Raw genomic sequence first — 15,085 nt, 5'->3', positions numbered from 1 at the left:
TACATAGTGATTTGGGGGAAGCCAGGAGTTCTTCCAATAAGAGGTTGTGGCTTTGACATAAACCAAAAAACAGACAAGAAATAAAGTCATGGTAATTGGTCAACAGTATGCGTCTGCAAACAATATATTGGGTTTCTAAACCCAAGCAGAGGCTAGGAAGGGGCCATATAATCAACAAACTGATGGTGTTAGTAATGGAATACAGACTAAACAAAGAAACATTTCCCCCCAAAACTGACAAAACAAGGAGTGTTCTCAAAGAAGATTTATAGGGCACCTAGGGCAAAATTTGACCAGTTAACTTTTCATGAATTGTTCACCAGTCTAAAAAAAACCATTAGCCCTTAGAACTGCATTAGAATTGAGAGTTATTTGGCTTATTCCTCCATGGAAGTTCCTCTTAAACATTCAGCATAAAGAATAAAATCCAGGAAACAGCAAAAATATATAAACCAGACTGTACATATATATAGACAAGAGCAAAAGCAAATGAAGTAGCAAAAAATAAACAGGTTAGTGGAAAATAAAAACAAAAAGCAACAACAACAACAACAAAACAAATGGCATAATTTCAAACCTAAAAATCTAATGAGTTTATACAAAAACCTAGGTCTAAGTATTTCCCATATTAAATATTTGTGTAAATAATTTTATGTAAAGACTCGGCTTAATTATGTGAAGACGTTGGTCTATCTGCCTTATGTAAAGCCATATTTGGTTACAGAGTCTAAAATAAAATAAATTTAGCAATAAAAGCTCAGTGAAACAAGGCACCCAGTTGGTTGAGCAGCTAACTCTTGATTTTGGCTCAGGTCATGATCCTAGGGTTGTAGGATAGAGCCCATAATGAGTGTGGAGCCTGCTTAAGAGTCTCTCTCTCTCTCTCTCTACCTGTGACCCTCTCCTCTACCTGTGCCCTCTCTCTATTTTAAATAAATAGATGAATAAATAAATAAGTAAAAGCTCTGTGAAACTAGTTAGAACTCAGATTCTGTCGAGATTAACTCATGTGGCCAAAATAGAGAGTTTGGGCCCAAAGAGCCCAAGGAGAACACTTGTTGCTCTGAGTATCCCCTATAATCCTACTAAGCTGAGATCTTCAAAACAATCTCAGTAGAACCTCAAATATTCTGGTGAAGTTTTAATAAAACCGTGGCTCTATCAAAACTCAAGAAAGAAATGATGCCTCTATTTGATTCTCTATCGGGAGAATGAAATACTTCACTTTATTTTAAGAGCCTTGACCCTCAACCTAGAATTTCTCGAAAATGTCTTTTTCTCCTTTTTGGTCACTTTGCTATAGTTATTCAAAAGCTGTATCATGAAGTTGCCCAGATTTTATAGCACATTTCTTGGGAAGCATTTCATTGTTTAATTGATGGATTTATTGAAAAATCTTAGCGAATAGTAATTATGTAACAGAATTAACTTTGGGTGTTGAAAGTTCATCATATTTGTTCATCTATGGATCATCATTCATCAGAGATTGGACTATTTTCCTACAAAGTTCTAAAATTAATTTCAATAAAATTTAATTTTAATATCCCTTTTAATTGTTAATTAAGCCTCAAAAATAAACATGTAAGCTTTCTTATTTTATTCATGTAAGAATAGAAAATTTTGGCATCTTTATTTTTTGAAGAAATATAAGTTCCAGAAAAAAGTAATATGATATTTTTGGAAATATTTGCCACGAAAATGACCTATTGGAGCAGAAAAAAAAACCTTAACACTTTAATAAGGTTTTTTTTTTAGTACCTACATTCACAGGATAGTCAATATTATAGAAAGTAATTGTGTTTCTAAAGTGAAATTATTTTCTTTCCTAATCTCACAAGTGTCCACCCAATTATATAAACCAAAAATTAAGAAGGTCTTCTTGATTCCCTCATTCACTTCCAATCCCTCAGTTGGTCTGTCCGACCTAACTGCTTTACCCCTAGAACATAAAACTAACCACTCATTTCCAACACTACACTAATTTCCTAATCCTGGTCCAGACTACTACCAGAGCCTTCCATATTCCCTCATCTATTGCACTCTTGCCTTTCTATAGTCCACTTCTCAGAGAGCAGCCAAAAAGATCATATTAAAATATACACCATATTCTATAATATCCCAGTTTAACACCCTCCAAGAACAAAATTCAAAATTACTTACCAAAGTCATGGCTACTTCTAATCACACTAATTTGCTGACATGAATCCCCTTCTTTTTCTCCTCATTCAAAATAATCCTGCCTGATTGACTTTCTTTTTCTAGAAAAGACCAAGCTTTTACCTGTCTCATGGCTTTTGCATTTATTATTCCACCTGCTGAAAGTGGTCCCTCACTCCTTAGATAGAAGGCTTTTTATATACTATCAAGTCTTACAGCAATAGTTACCTAGTTAGAGAGGACTTTCTAGAATATGCATGGCCTTTTCACATCACTCAGCTTTATATGTCAACCATACATTCTTCATAGCACATTTATTAATATATGACATTACCTTCTTCAATATATCTTTTGCTCCATTATTGTCTTTCTCACCCATTAGAATGTAAACCCTAAAAATGTTTGTCTATCTTATTCACTGTCACCTCGATGCCTACCACAATATCGGCAAGACAGTAAGTAGTCAATAAATATGTATTGAGTGAATACATTTTATGATTAATTGACTCATGAATTGACTCATGGAATTAGGAAAATATCTTACATGTATGAACTGGGAAGCACCCCCCCTCAAGTAATGGCTGGATCCCCATTTCTTTTATTCCATTTCTTTCTTGGCACTCTCAATAAAGATATTTAGATTTGAATCTCCACAGATTATTTGATAGTTTTCTCCTTTAAATGGCCTACCAATTTCTAAACCATTATTTTCCAGTAGTGAAAGAGATTGTCACATACTCTATAAGCACATCTTCTTCAGGGTGTTTGGCAAAATTCTGAACTGAACATACATTTTAATGGTAGTTTATTAAGTGAGGAAGCATTTAAGACCAGAATGTTCTCTATGTCCTGGAATTTAGAGGTAGAGAACTTCAGTCTTGAAAACTCTTAAAATTTGGTGTCAATCATTTATCTCCTCTGTTGTTATTCTTTCTCTTTGCATTAAAGAAAAGCATGGCTTTATTATTGTTATTTTTTGCAATTTATATAATTTACCCATACAATGTGAATATATTATTTTCTTCACATTCGTTCTTTGCAAAATGGATACTAAACTTTAATTTAGGTAAAAGTATGTGGTATGTGGAGAACAGCCTGGGAGTAAAAGATTGATGGAATTAGGAATGAGATAATCAGGTGCTCAAATACGGACTCTACTTTTACTAGCTGTGTGAATGTGGGAGAATTTTGTAACCTCCCTGGGCCTCTTTTGTCATTATTAATACTTAAAATATCTCACAGTATTGTTATGAGTAACAAATTTTATAAAGAATGTGTTCATTATTACGCTGGACACTCAGCAGAAATAACAGAAGTGTAATTTACCTCTTACAGCTTTGCTTGTCTGCCTTTAATGGGAAATGCTTTGAGAACACTGGAAAGGCATATACAGATAAGTTTTTAAAAGAAGAAATATAGCCTCTTAAATATAAAATATAAATGTAGAAAAATAATATGTGAACTCTAGTACCTCTGAAATGCCAGGTCTTGTAAACAAATTTATAGGTGTCATTAACTTTAAAGATTGCAGGTTGAAAATAGGCTTTTCAAAATGCCTAAGAAGGGTTCAGAAAAACCAACACAGCTAGGAGGCTGTTCACAGAGGACAGATCAGGCAGGTTAGGCCCAACACTCACCAGAGAAGGATGGTTCAGGTCTAAGAGAAGGATTATGGTTCAGATCCAAGAGAAGGATTCAACACAGAGGGACAAGTGTTTCCGTTTCTATTTTCGAATAGTTTCAAACCTACAGAAAAGTTACTAAGTAGTACACATGACATTCTAATACTGTAGTCTTTATCATTATTTAAAACATTTTTCTACATTTATTTTTTCTCTCTTTCTTCCTTTGTGTCCTCTCCCACCCCCCTTTTCTTCCCCTCACCACGTACATTTTTTTTTTTCTGAACGACTTGGAAAAACGTAGCAGACACCTTCCCTATTTACTTCTAAATACTTCACTGTAAATTTCATAAGAACGAGAACATTCTCTTATAATAATACAGTTTTCAAAGTCAGGAAATCAACTTTGATATGACATGGTATCTAAAATATACATATTATTCAACATTCACCAACTGTCCCAATAATGCTCTTTATCAGCAAAAGACTATCCTGGTTTATTCATTTGTCCTATCTCTTTAATCTTCTTGAATCTATAAAAATCCCTCACCTTTTCTTTGTTCCTCATGTCATCGATAATGTTGAAGGGTATAGGTCAGTTCTATTTTTTAAAATGTCCCTCAATTTTGGCTTGTCTGATGCTTCTTCCTAGTTGGATGAAATTATAAACTATGGAGTCTGGATTCTACTCAAAGACCATTTTCTTCTCTAAATCTTCTAGCTCTATTTGAAACCACACTGATCTCTTCATTCTCTGCACTCCTATTCTATTTAGAGTCAATGCTATTACATTAGACCTAAATTTTTTCTAACTGACATAAATTTACCTGAGAAGACACTGTGTCTTCTATACCTTTCATCATATAGCCCTCTGTTATATAGGAAGAAGGCAGTCAATTAGACTTCATCTAAGAAAAAAATATATACAAAATCTTCATTTTAGGAGCTATTTTATCCAATGAAAAGTGAGCAAAAGGGTCCATTTCAACATTCACTTGGATCCTCTGAACCTTCCATTAATGGCAAAGATAATCTATGGAAGAAGGCAGACAGGCTACTTAAATTCACCTTATTCCGGTCATAATTAGCCTAAGAGATTCTGAGGGGACACTAATTCTAAAGTTAAATCTGATGTTATGCAGAAATGAGGAGAAAAGTAATGAAATTAGGTATCCATAAAAACAGGAGAAGAAACAAGTATTTACTCATGTTTTCTTTCACTGTTTGTTTCCTGACTACTGCAAAACATTTACTATTACACTGTAGTCCCAGGTATGTGTATGTCCGTTAGCATGCAGAACACATAGCCTAGATCATCATTCAGTACCCCGAAAAGGCCTGTGACCTAGAAATTGGCTTGTGTTACTCTAGTGTATGAGACTTTGGCTATGGATGCTACTGTTTTCACCTCCATCTGCTGGGCTTCCTATTGCTTCTGAAGTGTTACCATGTAGAAAGCTGCTTTCCAGGAAGCCCTTGCATTAGGGAACTATTAGCATCAGCAGTTCTTCATTCACAGCAGTTGGAGGCTCACTGGGGTTTATGTAGATGAAGAATTTGGAGATTTGGTGACTTTAGTATCCCCAACTTTTGCAATGAAAGCTGAAAACAAGGCTATAATAAGGATCCCCTTATGCACACAAAGCTTAGAGCATAGAGAAAATACATAGAACCTGCAACATCTTTAAAAACAAAACAGTTGCATTTTTAAAAAATATGTGAAGAAAGTGGAAAACAGCAGACTCCCAGCTGAGGCAATCATTGCATTTTATGGATACTCAGTCTAAAGCATTTAAATTTAACAATTAAAAAGACACTGGGGAAGAAGGTAATGTTCCATTTTGGTACTTTAAACCTGTTGTTTATGTTTCACTGAGTGAGTTCTCAAAATTTTCAGCTGCTCCTGCGTAAAACCAGAGGTACAAATATTTGAGTTCTGGAACAAGATTATGAATTAAGACAAACAGTCAAATTACTTTAAAGAAACAGAATGCTCAAGATTTCAGTGGACTGAGATGAAGAAAAAATCATTTTGAGGAGTGATTCACACCATGATGTAGGACAATTTATGAGAAAATACAGAATCATTAAAATGGAAACTCAGAGATGCTATTCTTTAAAAGAATAATTAAAATAAGAGCATAGTAATGTTGCTCTGTTGCTTTGGATTGCATTTTCTTCATTAGCTCCACCAAATTCAGAGACATATGATATTATAAATACTTTCTTACATATAAATTACTGAACCTGGGCATAGAGTTTTTTAATTATAATAATAACATATGAAGGAACAAAAACGAAAACCTGGGTATCCAGTCTCTTCAATAATGCAACACTTTTTCTTTCTAGCATACCCAGTATGTCATTAATACCACAAAGAATCTGTTAGGCACATGGCCTCTTAGTAGATAATATATAAATAAGTTAAACTGACATGTGCCTATTTATTGGAAAAGTATAAAAGAAAATAAACAAGTATATCAAACTCTGCCTTCTATTTATAGTCAGTCCTGGTCGACTTCCACATTCTCTGCTACCATATGTAGCTATCAAACTGAGTGAAACAAATATTGAGAAAAATAATAAAATCTTTATAGCAGAGATATTAGTTCAATATGTTAGCTTTGGCTGTATGTACTAATACTGGATAAATACAGAAAAGGTATTAGCTTAAACATTTTGATTACTTTGACCAGTGAGGAATATATTACAAAAGCAATTCAAGTAAATAATATTTGAGGAACTCTCACATGCCATGCACTGTAAGTGAGGCCAGGATATGGCAGTGAACAAGATGGTCAGGGTCAATACCTATCACTCATCTCAAGTATAGTAATAAAAAGAGAAAGAAAAAGGGATCATATAAGAGGAACTAGTAGAGGGAAGGAATAAGAAGTGTTTGGAAGGTCAGGGGAAAAGTTTTTGAGGAGGTGACGTTTAAACTAAAATCCGATTGACAGGAAGCTCCAACCATGACATGACCTGAGATCAGAGTATTCTTGGTAAAGAGAACCATACGTGCAAAAGTTTGGCTGGATGGAGGGAAAGAAAAGAGTGTTATAGTTTAGTGCAATAAATGCAAGTCCCTAAATTCACTGGTGCTTGCCTCTGCCAATTCAATCAAAGCAGTCCGATCAGTTGTGTGTAGACATGAATTACTGTGGGGTTTCCTCCCCTTAGAATACAAAATGGATCTAGGATGGAGAACTTGGTCTAGAGAAAAATTAATTTGATAGCCATGGTCTTTTTTGGTTAAACCCTCCTTAGTTCCCCTTTAGATGGTTCATGGCTGTATCTGAATCTTGACTCTTAAAATAGTGTCTTTGTAAAAAAGCTACAGAGATGAATATCAACACTTGGCATGCCATCTGCATAGAGCTAATTATATACACTTTGTTATTTGTCACTATAAGATATTTCAGAATGAAATGTGTGAACCATCTGCCAACAACTTTATTCACATTTCTTGGATCATCAACAAGAAACCTTATACTTCTTTTCCCCTCAGGGAACACAAATTGTAATGCACACAAGGTGGGTAGATGGAAAAAAAAAATCTAAAAATGTTTTTGCCATGTACCAGAAAATAGTAGGTATTTTCAGTAGAATGACCTAGAATCATTTATATCCATTACTCTGGCATGTGTCCTTGAGACATTGTCATACAAACTAAAGCTAACCCCCCAAGTGTCAGACAGGAACCAGTGCTTTTGCCATTATTTATATGATTGTTGGGTAAGGAAGAATAAAGAATTCACAAGCTTAAAATAAATTGCAGTTTGCCATTTGATTATGTAAATATGTGGTTGCATGATCCCCAAATTCTCCAAATCACATTTTATGCACAAAGGCAAAACCAGCTTTTGTGTTTTGAAAAGCAGGTGCACAATTATTCCTTCAAAGATAAAAGAGAGTCATTTGCAGTGATTTGGGGGGGGAGAGATGATTGAGCAATTACATGCGTACATACTAATTTTGTTTCACCCTCTGACCATCTTCTGTTTAGAATATGGACAAGCCTTTCTCTCTTTTAAAAAAGAGAAAGAAGCTGCAGAAACAAAGATAAATAAGCTGGACAATTTATGCAGTTGCCAGTCGACATCAACCTGGCACCACACATTCAAGCATTTCTCACTGGTCATGGCCCTGCATTTACTGAAACACCCAAAGTTTAATACCTACGTTACTAACAGTGTTGTCCAAACACCCCCACAGAAAGCCAAGGACTCAGTATCACTTGTAATATGAATACACAGTTTAAAAATTTCTCATTCCAGTATAGTTAAGATACAGTATTAGATTAGTTTTAGGTGTACAAGATAGTGATTCAACAATTCTATACATTACTCAGTGCTCATCAAGTATACTCTTTTTTTTAAGTTTATTTATTTATACTGAGAAAGAGAGAGTGTGAGTGAGCAGGAGAGGGCCAGAGAGAGAGGGCGAGCGAGAGAGACTCCTAAGTAGGCTCCACACTGTCAGCACAGAGCCCTACACTGGGCTCAATCTCATGAACTGCAAGATCATGACCTGAACCGAGTCAAGACAATGAAGTCAGACACTTAACTGACTGGGTCAACGAGGTACCCCAAGATGAGTGTACTTTTAATCCCCTCCACCTACTTCACCCATTCTCCCACCCATCTCCCCTCTAATAGCCATCAGTTTTTTATCTACAGATAAAAGTCCGGTTTTTGTTTTGCCTCTTTTTTCTTAATTTGTTCTGTTATTTAAATTCTGCTCATGAGTAAAATCATATGGTATTTGTTTTCCTCTGACTAATTCACTTGGCATTATACCCTCTGGATCCACCTAAGTTGTTGCAAATGGCAAGATTTCATTCCTTTTTTTATGGCTGAGTAATAATCCAGTGTGTGTATATGTGTGCGTGTGTGTGTGTGCGCGTGGGCGCCACATTTTCTTTATCCATTCACCGATTGATGGACTTGGCTGCTTCCATAATTTGGCTATTGTAAATAGTGCTGCAATAAACATAGGGGTGCATATACCTTTTTGAATTAGTGTTTTCAAATTCTTTGATAAATACCCAGTAGTGAAATTACTGGATCATATAGTAATTCTATTTTTAGTTTTTTCTGCATTCTCCATACTGTTTTCTACAGTGGCTACACTAGTTTTCATTCCCACCAACAATGCAGGAGTGTTTTCTTTTCTCTACATCCTTACCAACACTTGCTGTTTTTGGGTTTTTTATTTTAACCATTCTGACAGGTGTGAGGTTATTCTTACTGTGGCTTTGATGTGCATTTCCCTGATGATGAGTTATGTTAAACATCTTTTCATGTGTCTGTTGGCCATCTGTATGTCTTGTTTGGAGAAATGTCTGTTCATGTTTTCTGCCCATTTCTAAATGGGATTATCTGGGGTTTTCGTGTGTCGAGTTGTATAAGTTCTTTGCAATATGTATAAATTTTAATTCTACATTCTAACAGTCCATTTGGAAAGAAATTGAGAATTGAATAGATTAAAAGAGTCTATACTTTGATTTGTAAATTCAACCTATTTCCTTGCTACCTGAGCTTCCCTCAAAGACAAAGGGCCCATGAATTCACTGTGAAATATGATTAGAACTCTGATAATTCTAGAAAGCAGAAAAGTAGCAGAAATCATGTCCTAGTGTTTTGAGCTACTTGTACTATTTGAACTCTAAAAGTTTTCCAGGACTAGAACTATAATTAATACTATGAACAGTTAAATTTCTACTTCCAAAATAAAATTTTATAATTAAAGTTGGTTTAAATGTATACATCTAAAATTTATGTGTATATATACACACGTGTACAGACACACATTTATACATAACCATACAAACACATGTACTCTTTTTAACTACATTTTTATATTTCAAGGACCAAATGAAGAATCTCTAATTGTAGAACCCCATTTTACATAATTCAAAATCATTGAAATATGTTACATTTGAAAATTATCTCATTGAAACTACTTGGGAGATATTCAAGTCTAGAGAATTGTATCCAAATACTTTGATGGGGCTACTGGCAAACCAGTAGAAAAGAAACACTTGGTAAAAATGAACTGCAGCCAAGAATAAGAAATCGTCTATCATAATATTTTTGATAACAAGATGGAAAAAATGTATCCTTATACTAATTAATCTAAATTATATTAAATTAGTAGTATGTGGTAAATGTCCTGACCAACAGGGTATAGTCACATGAATCAATAACACTTGTGAAAAAAGGCTCAAGGCATATATTACTATAATATATCCTTGACCATACTGTACATCAAGTGAATGAATGCTTTTCATGAGGAAAAAGTAAAATGTTTATTATTTTCCCATTAAAAGAAATGGAGAGAGGGGCACCTGGGTGACTCAGTCAGTTGAGTGGCTGACTTCAGCTCAGGTCACGATCTCATGGTTTGTGAGTTCAAGCCCCAAGTTGGGCTCTGTGCTGACTGCTTGGAACTTGGAGCCTGCTTCAGATTCTACATCCATCTCCTACTCTGTTCCTCCCCAATTCATGCTCTGTCTCTGTCTCTCTCAAGAATATTTTTTTTAAATCATTAAAAAAAACAGAAATTGCCAATGCAAGGAATGAGATGAGTGAGGATTATAAGTGACAAGAGGAAATAATGGGCCAAGGTCATCAGAAAGAAAATGAACATAGTAAAATATAATTGGATTTCATAAAAAGGGCAGGATAAGCTGGAATCTTTTCTGTGCCATTTACTCATTGTATACAGAAGAACAAGTTGCTTAACCTCTCTGTGTCAATTTCTTTATCTATAAAATGGGTATAATTTTTAAAAGTACTGATCTGTTATGAACACTGTAGGATTAAATGCGTTTAAAGGATGTTTAGGCACAGTCAGGTCTCAATGAATATTAAAGTACTACTGTACCTATTTAAAAAAAAAGAAGAGAGTTGCTTTGTCTAAAAGCTCAGTGTGAATCAATAGTGTTATGAGATTGTCAAAATACATTGGTATGGGGCTTCTTCATTAAAAGAAAGAAAATATTGGGGTGCCTGGGTGGCTCAGTAGATTAAGTGTCCAACTTCGGCTAAGGTCATGATCTTATGGTCTGTGGGTTGGAGGCCCGTATTGGGCTCTGTGCTGACAGTTCAGAGCCTGGAGCTTGCTTCGGATTGTCTCCCTCTCTCTCTGACCCTCCTCCATTCATGCTCTGTCCCTCTGTCTCTCAAAAACAGATAAACGTTAAACAATTTTTTTCTAAAGAAAAAAGACAATATCAATACTGAGAAGTCTATGGGAATGTAGGCACCTGCAAAACCAGTCCCTAGCTAGACGATTCTTTCAGGTACATCTGCCTTCTGCTGTCTCTTTCTCTATCCACAACTTTCTTGCATATATTTCTTTCTTTTTCTCTCTCTCTCTTCCTTCCTTCCTTCCTTCCTTCCTTCCTTCCTTCCTTCCTTCCATCTCTCCTACTCTCTCTCCTTCTCTCTATGCCACTTCTTTTCTGTCACATTAGAGGAAATGCTAACATTCTTGAGTTCATCTAGGGGAGAGCAAAGACTAGCTGGTGTCAGCTGAATCCACGGCATCAGCATGGTGGCTTCATAAACAGAGACTGCAGGGCTCAGGGAGAGCACTTGCTGAGCAGAAAAGTGAGCTATTTTCAAGATCACCAAAGTTATATATTTTTGTAAGTTTTTATTTCGAGAGAGACAGAGAGAGTGTGAGTAGGAGAGGTGCAGAGAAAGAGACATGGTCTCAAGTAAGCTCTCTGCTGTCAGTGCAGAGTCCATGTGGGGCTTCAACTCAGGAAACTGTAAGGTCATGACCTGAGCCTAAATCAAGAGTTGAACATTGAATAATCAAAGCCACTTAGGTGCCCCTAAAGTTAGCCAGTTTAAACCATTTCTATAAAAATTATCAGGGAACAAGAAAAATAAACAAAGAAATTACAGAAAAGATATTTGGATTAAAAAAATAAATTTGAACATAAAACTATGGAATTAAGAATAGTCACCTCAAAAAGGTAGCCCTTTGCACTTTTGCTGGGAATATAAATTAGTGCAATCATTTTAAAAACAGTATTGGGAGGACGTTCTCAAAAAATTAAAACAGAACTACCACACCAGCAATCCCACTTTTGGATATATATCTGAAAGAAATGAAATCATTATGTTGGTGAGATATCTACATCCCCATGTTTATTGAAACATTATTCACAATAACTAAGACATAGAAACAACCTAAGTGTATATCCACTGATGAATGGAAAAAAGGAAATTCTGCAATATGTGATAACATGGATGGTCCCTGAGGGCACTTTACTAAATGAAATAAGTCAATGATAAATACTGTATGATTTCAATTAGATATGGAATTTTTAAAAAGCCAAACACCTGGGTAGTTCAGACAGTTAAACTTCCAATTTTTGGTTTCACCTCAGGTCATATACTCATGGTTCATGAGATTGAGTCCTGTGCAGGAAGCATGGAGTCTTCTTGGGGTTCTCTCTCTCCCTCTCTCTCTCTGCCCCTCCCCAACTCATGGTCTCCTCCCTCCCTCTCCCTCCCTCCCTCTCTCTAAATAAATAAATGAATAAATAAATAAATAAACTTTAAAAAATAAAAAAAAAACTAAAAAAGCCAAACTCAGAGAAAATAGATCAATGGCTATGGGGAGCTAGGTATTAGGGGAAATGGGGAGATATCAGCCAAGTGGCACAAACTTCCAGTTATAAGATGAATAAGTTCTAGGGATCTAAGGTAAAACATGATGACTATAGTGAATACTGTATTATATGTTTGAAAGTTGTTAAGAGAGTAAATTTTAAGTGTCTCAACACAGGAAAAAAAAAGGTAATTAGATAAGGTGATAGATGTATTGCTTTTATTGTCATTTTACAACATATATGTGTATAGCAAATCAACACTTTGTATACCTTACGCTTTCATAATGTAAGTTGTCAATGACATCTCAATATAGCTGAAAGGAAAAAAAAAAAAACCAGACTAGTCTCCTTATGAAGCAGTGAATTTCCTCTCCCCCAGAAATCAGAAAGGGACTGGAGAGTCTATGATTACATGACAGCTGACTTAACCTGGAAAAGGCCTATCAGTTTTTTATTTGTTTGTCTGAAGTAAGCTCTGCCCCCAAGAAGGAGCTTGAACTCAGGGCCCTGAGATTCAGAACAGCATGCTCTACTCACTGAGCCAGCTGGGGGCCCTCCTGGACTATCAAGGTAACCTGACAAAGCCAATGACCTTGTGTTTGCTGTGATCTGAAGGACCAATAAAATATACAATTTATAACAAACAGCATTTTGACTAAAAAATGGAACAAGATTTGGTTTGCTCTATTGATTAAGATATTAAAGGCTCTTAACAAAAGTGTAAAGTACTAGTTGAGAGTGATTTTTAATTATTACTATTTTACTGTGAACTTACTTCCCAACTGGACAAATGAAGATGTATATGCACTAAAATGGGATTCATACTTGTATATAAAATAGGCAATTGATGAGAAGATACAAACAATAAAACACACTGGGTTATGTGTTTCCTTTTATGTCCTTCCATTCAGGAAGGCCATGGTTACTGATGTGCTAATTGAAAGACATACCTCTGCAAAATACATAAACCACAGAAGTATTATCAATAATGTGACCACACAGATACAAGAAAGAATGTATAGGATTAAACTAAAATATTGCTATTTTCAATATATCCAATGTTATTGCTTTGCTAAGCGTGTCAAAAAAAGAAAAGAAAAGAAAAGAAACCACTTAGGCCTTTACTATTATCTATAACCACTGTGAATTTGCAATGGTATTTAAGGATAACACATACCTATAAAAACAAAGGAGGCATATACACACAGCATTCCAAATATAATTACTTCTGAAACAGATTTCAAAAGAAACCCATGATGTATTTACATAGAGATACAATCACTTTGAAATTTTACTACCTACTTGCTAATGAAAATATAAAGATTATTCATTTTATGTGATGCCTTAGAAAACAAGATTTTTTTTTTACAACAAGCATCATGGACTCCTCTAATTGACTTAAAACTGCATTTTTGCCCCTTGCCATTTAGAAAACTGAGAAGACAAACATTCTAGGAGACAAAGATGTTTGAGAGCAATGACATAGCTCTTGGTTTCTCTAAGATCTTATCTCTCTTCCTCTAGAATACTGAGCTACAATGGAAATAGTTTTCTGGGAAGGATTCTGAACATTCAACTTTGAGACTGTGGTTCTGGAAAAGGGAGCAGACTAAGCATGAGCCTGGGCTATGCAGTGATGTGCTGCAGGCAAAATGGCAGAAATAGATTGTGAAGACACATGGAACAGGTGAGAGACAGAAACAGAGAGACAGAGATACAGAAACAGAGGGAGACAGAGAGACAGAGACTCCAAAGGTGGTTAACATAGAGAATAAAATGAAAAAGAAACCTAGGTATTTGATAGTTTTTCGTGCAATCATGAATAGGATCAGTTTCTTGATTTCTCTTTGGGCTGCTTCATTTTTGGTGTATAGGAATGCAAGTGATTTCCGTACATTGATTTTGTATCCTGCAATTTTACTGAATTCATTAATCAGTTCTAGGGGCTTCTGGTAGAGTCAATTGGGTTTTCCATGTAGAGTATCATGTCATCTGTGAAAAGTGAAAGTTTGACTTCTTTGCCAATTCGGATGCCTTTTATTTCCTTTTGTTGTCTGACTGCTGATGCTAGGACCTAGGAGTAAACCTAACTAAGGATGTAAACGACCTATATGATGAAAACTGTAGAAAACTTATGAAAGAGATCGAAGAAGAGACCAAGAAATGGAAAAACAATCCTGGTCATGAATCGGAAGAATCAACATTGTGAAAATGTCATTACTACCCAAAGCAATCTCCACATTCAATGAAATCCCCATCAAAATTGCACCAACATTCTTCTCAAAGCTAGAACAAACTATTCTCAAATTCATATGGAACCACAAAAGACTCCGAATAGCCAAAGTTATATTGAAGAAGAAAACCAAAACGGGAAACATCACAATTCCAGACTTTAACCTCTACTACAAAGCTGTCATCATCAAGACAGTATGGTATTGGCACAAAAACAGACACATAGACCAATGGAATAGAATAGAGAACCCAGAACTGGGCCCACAAGTGTACAGCCAATTAATTTTTGACAAAGCAGGAAAGAGTATGCGATGGAAAAAAGACTGCCTCTCTGGCAGGTGGTGCTGGGAGAACTGGACAGCAACATGCAGAAGAATGAAACTAGACCACTTTCTTACACCATACACAAAAATTAACTCAAAATGGCTGAAGGACCTCAATG

This window comes from Suricata suricatta, chromosome 4 (assembly GCF_006229205.1).
Source record: "Suricata suricatta isolate VVHF042 chromosome 4, meerkat_22Aug2017_6uvM2_HiC, whole genome shotgun sequence".
Lineage (NCBI taxonomy): Eukaryota > Metazoa > Chordata > Mammalia > Carnivora > Herpestidae > Suricata > Suricata suricatta.
Note: the sequence above shows the minus strand (reverse complement) of the source record.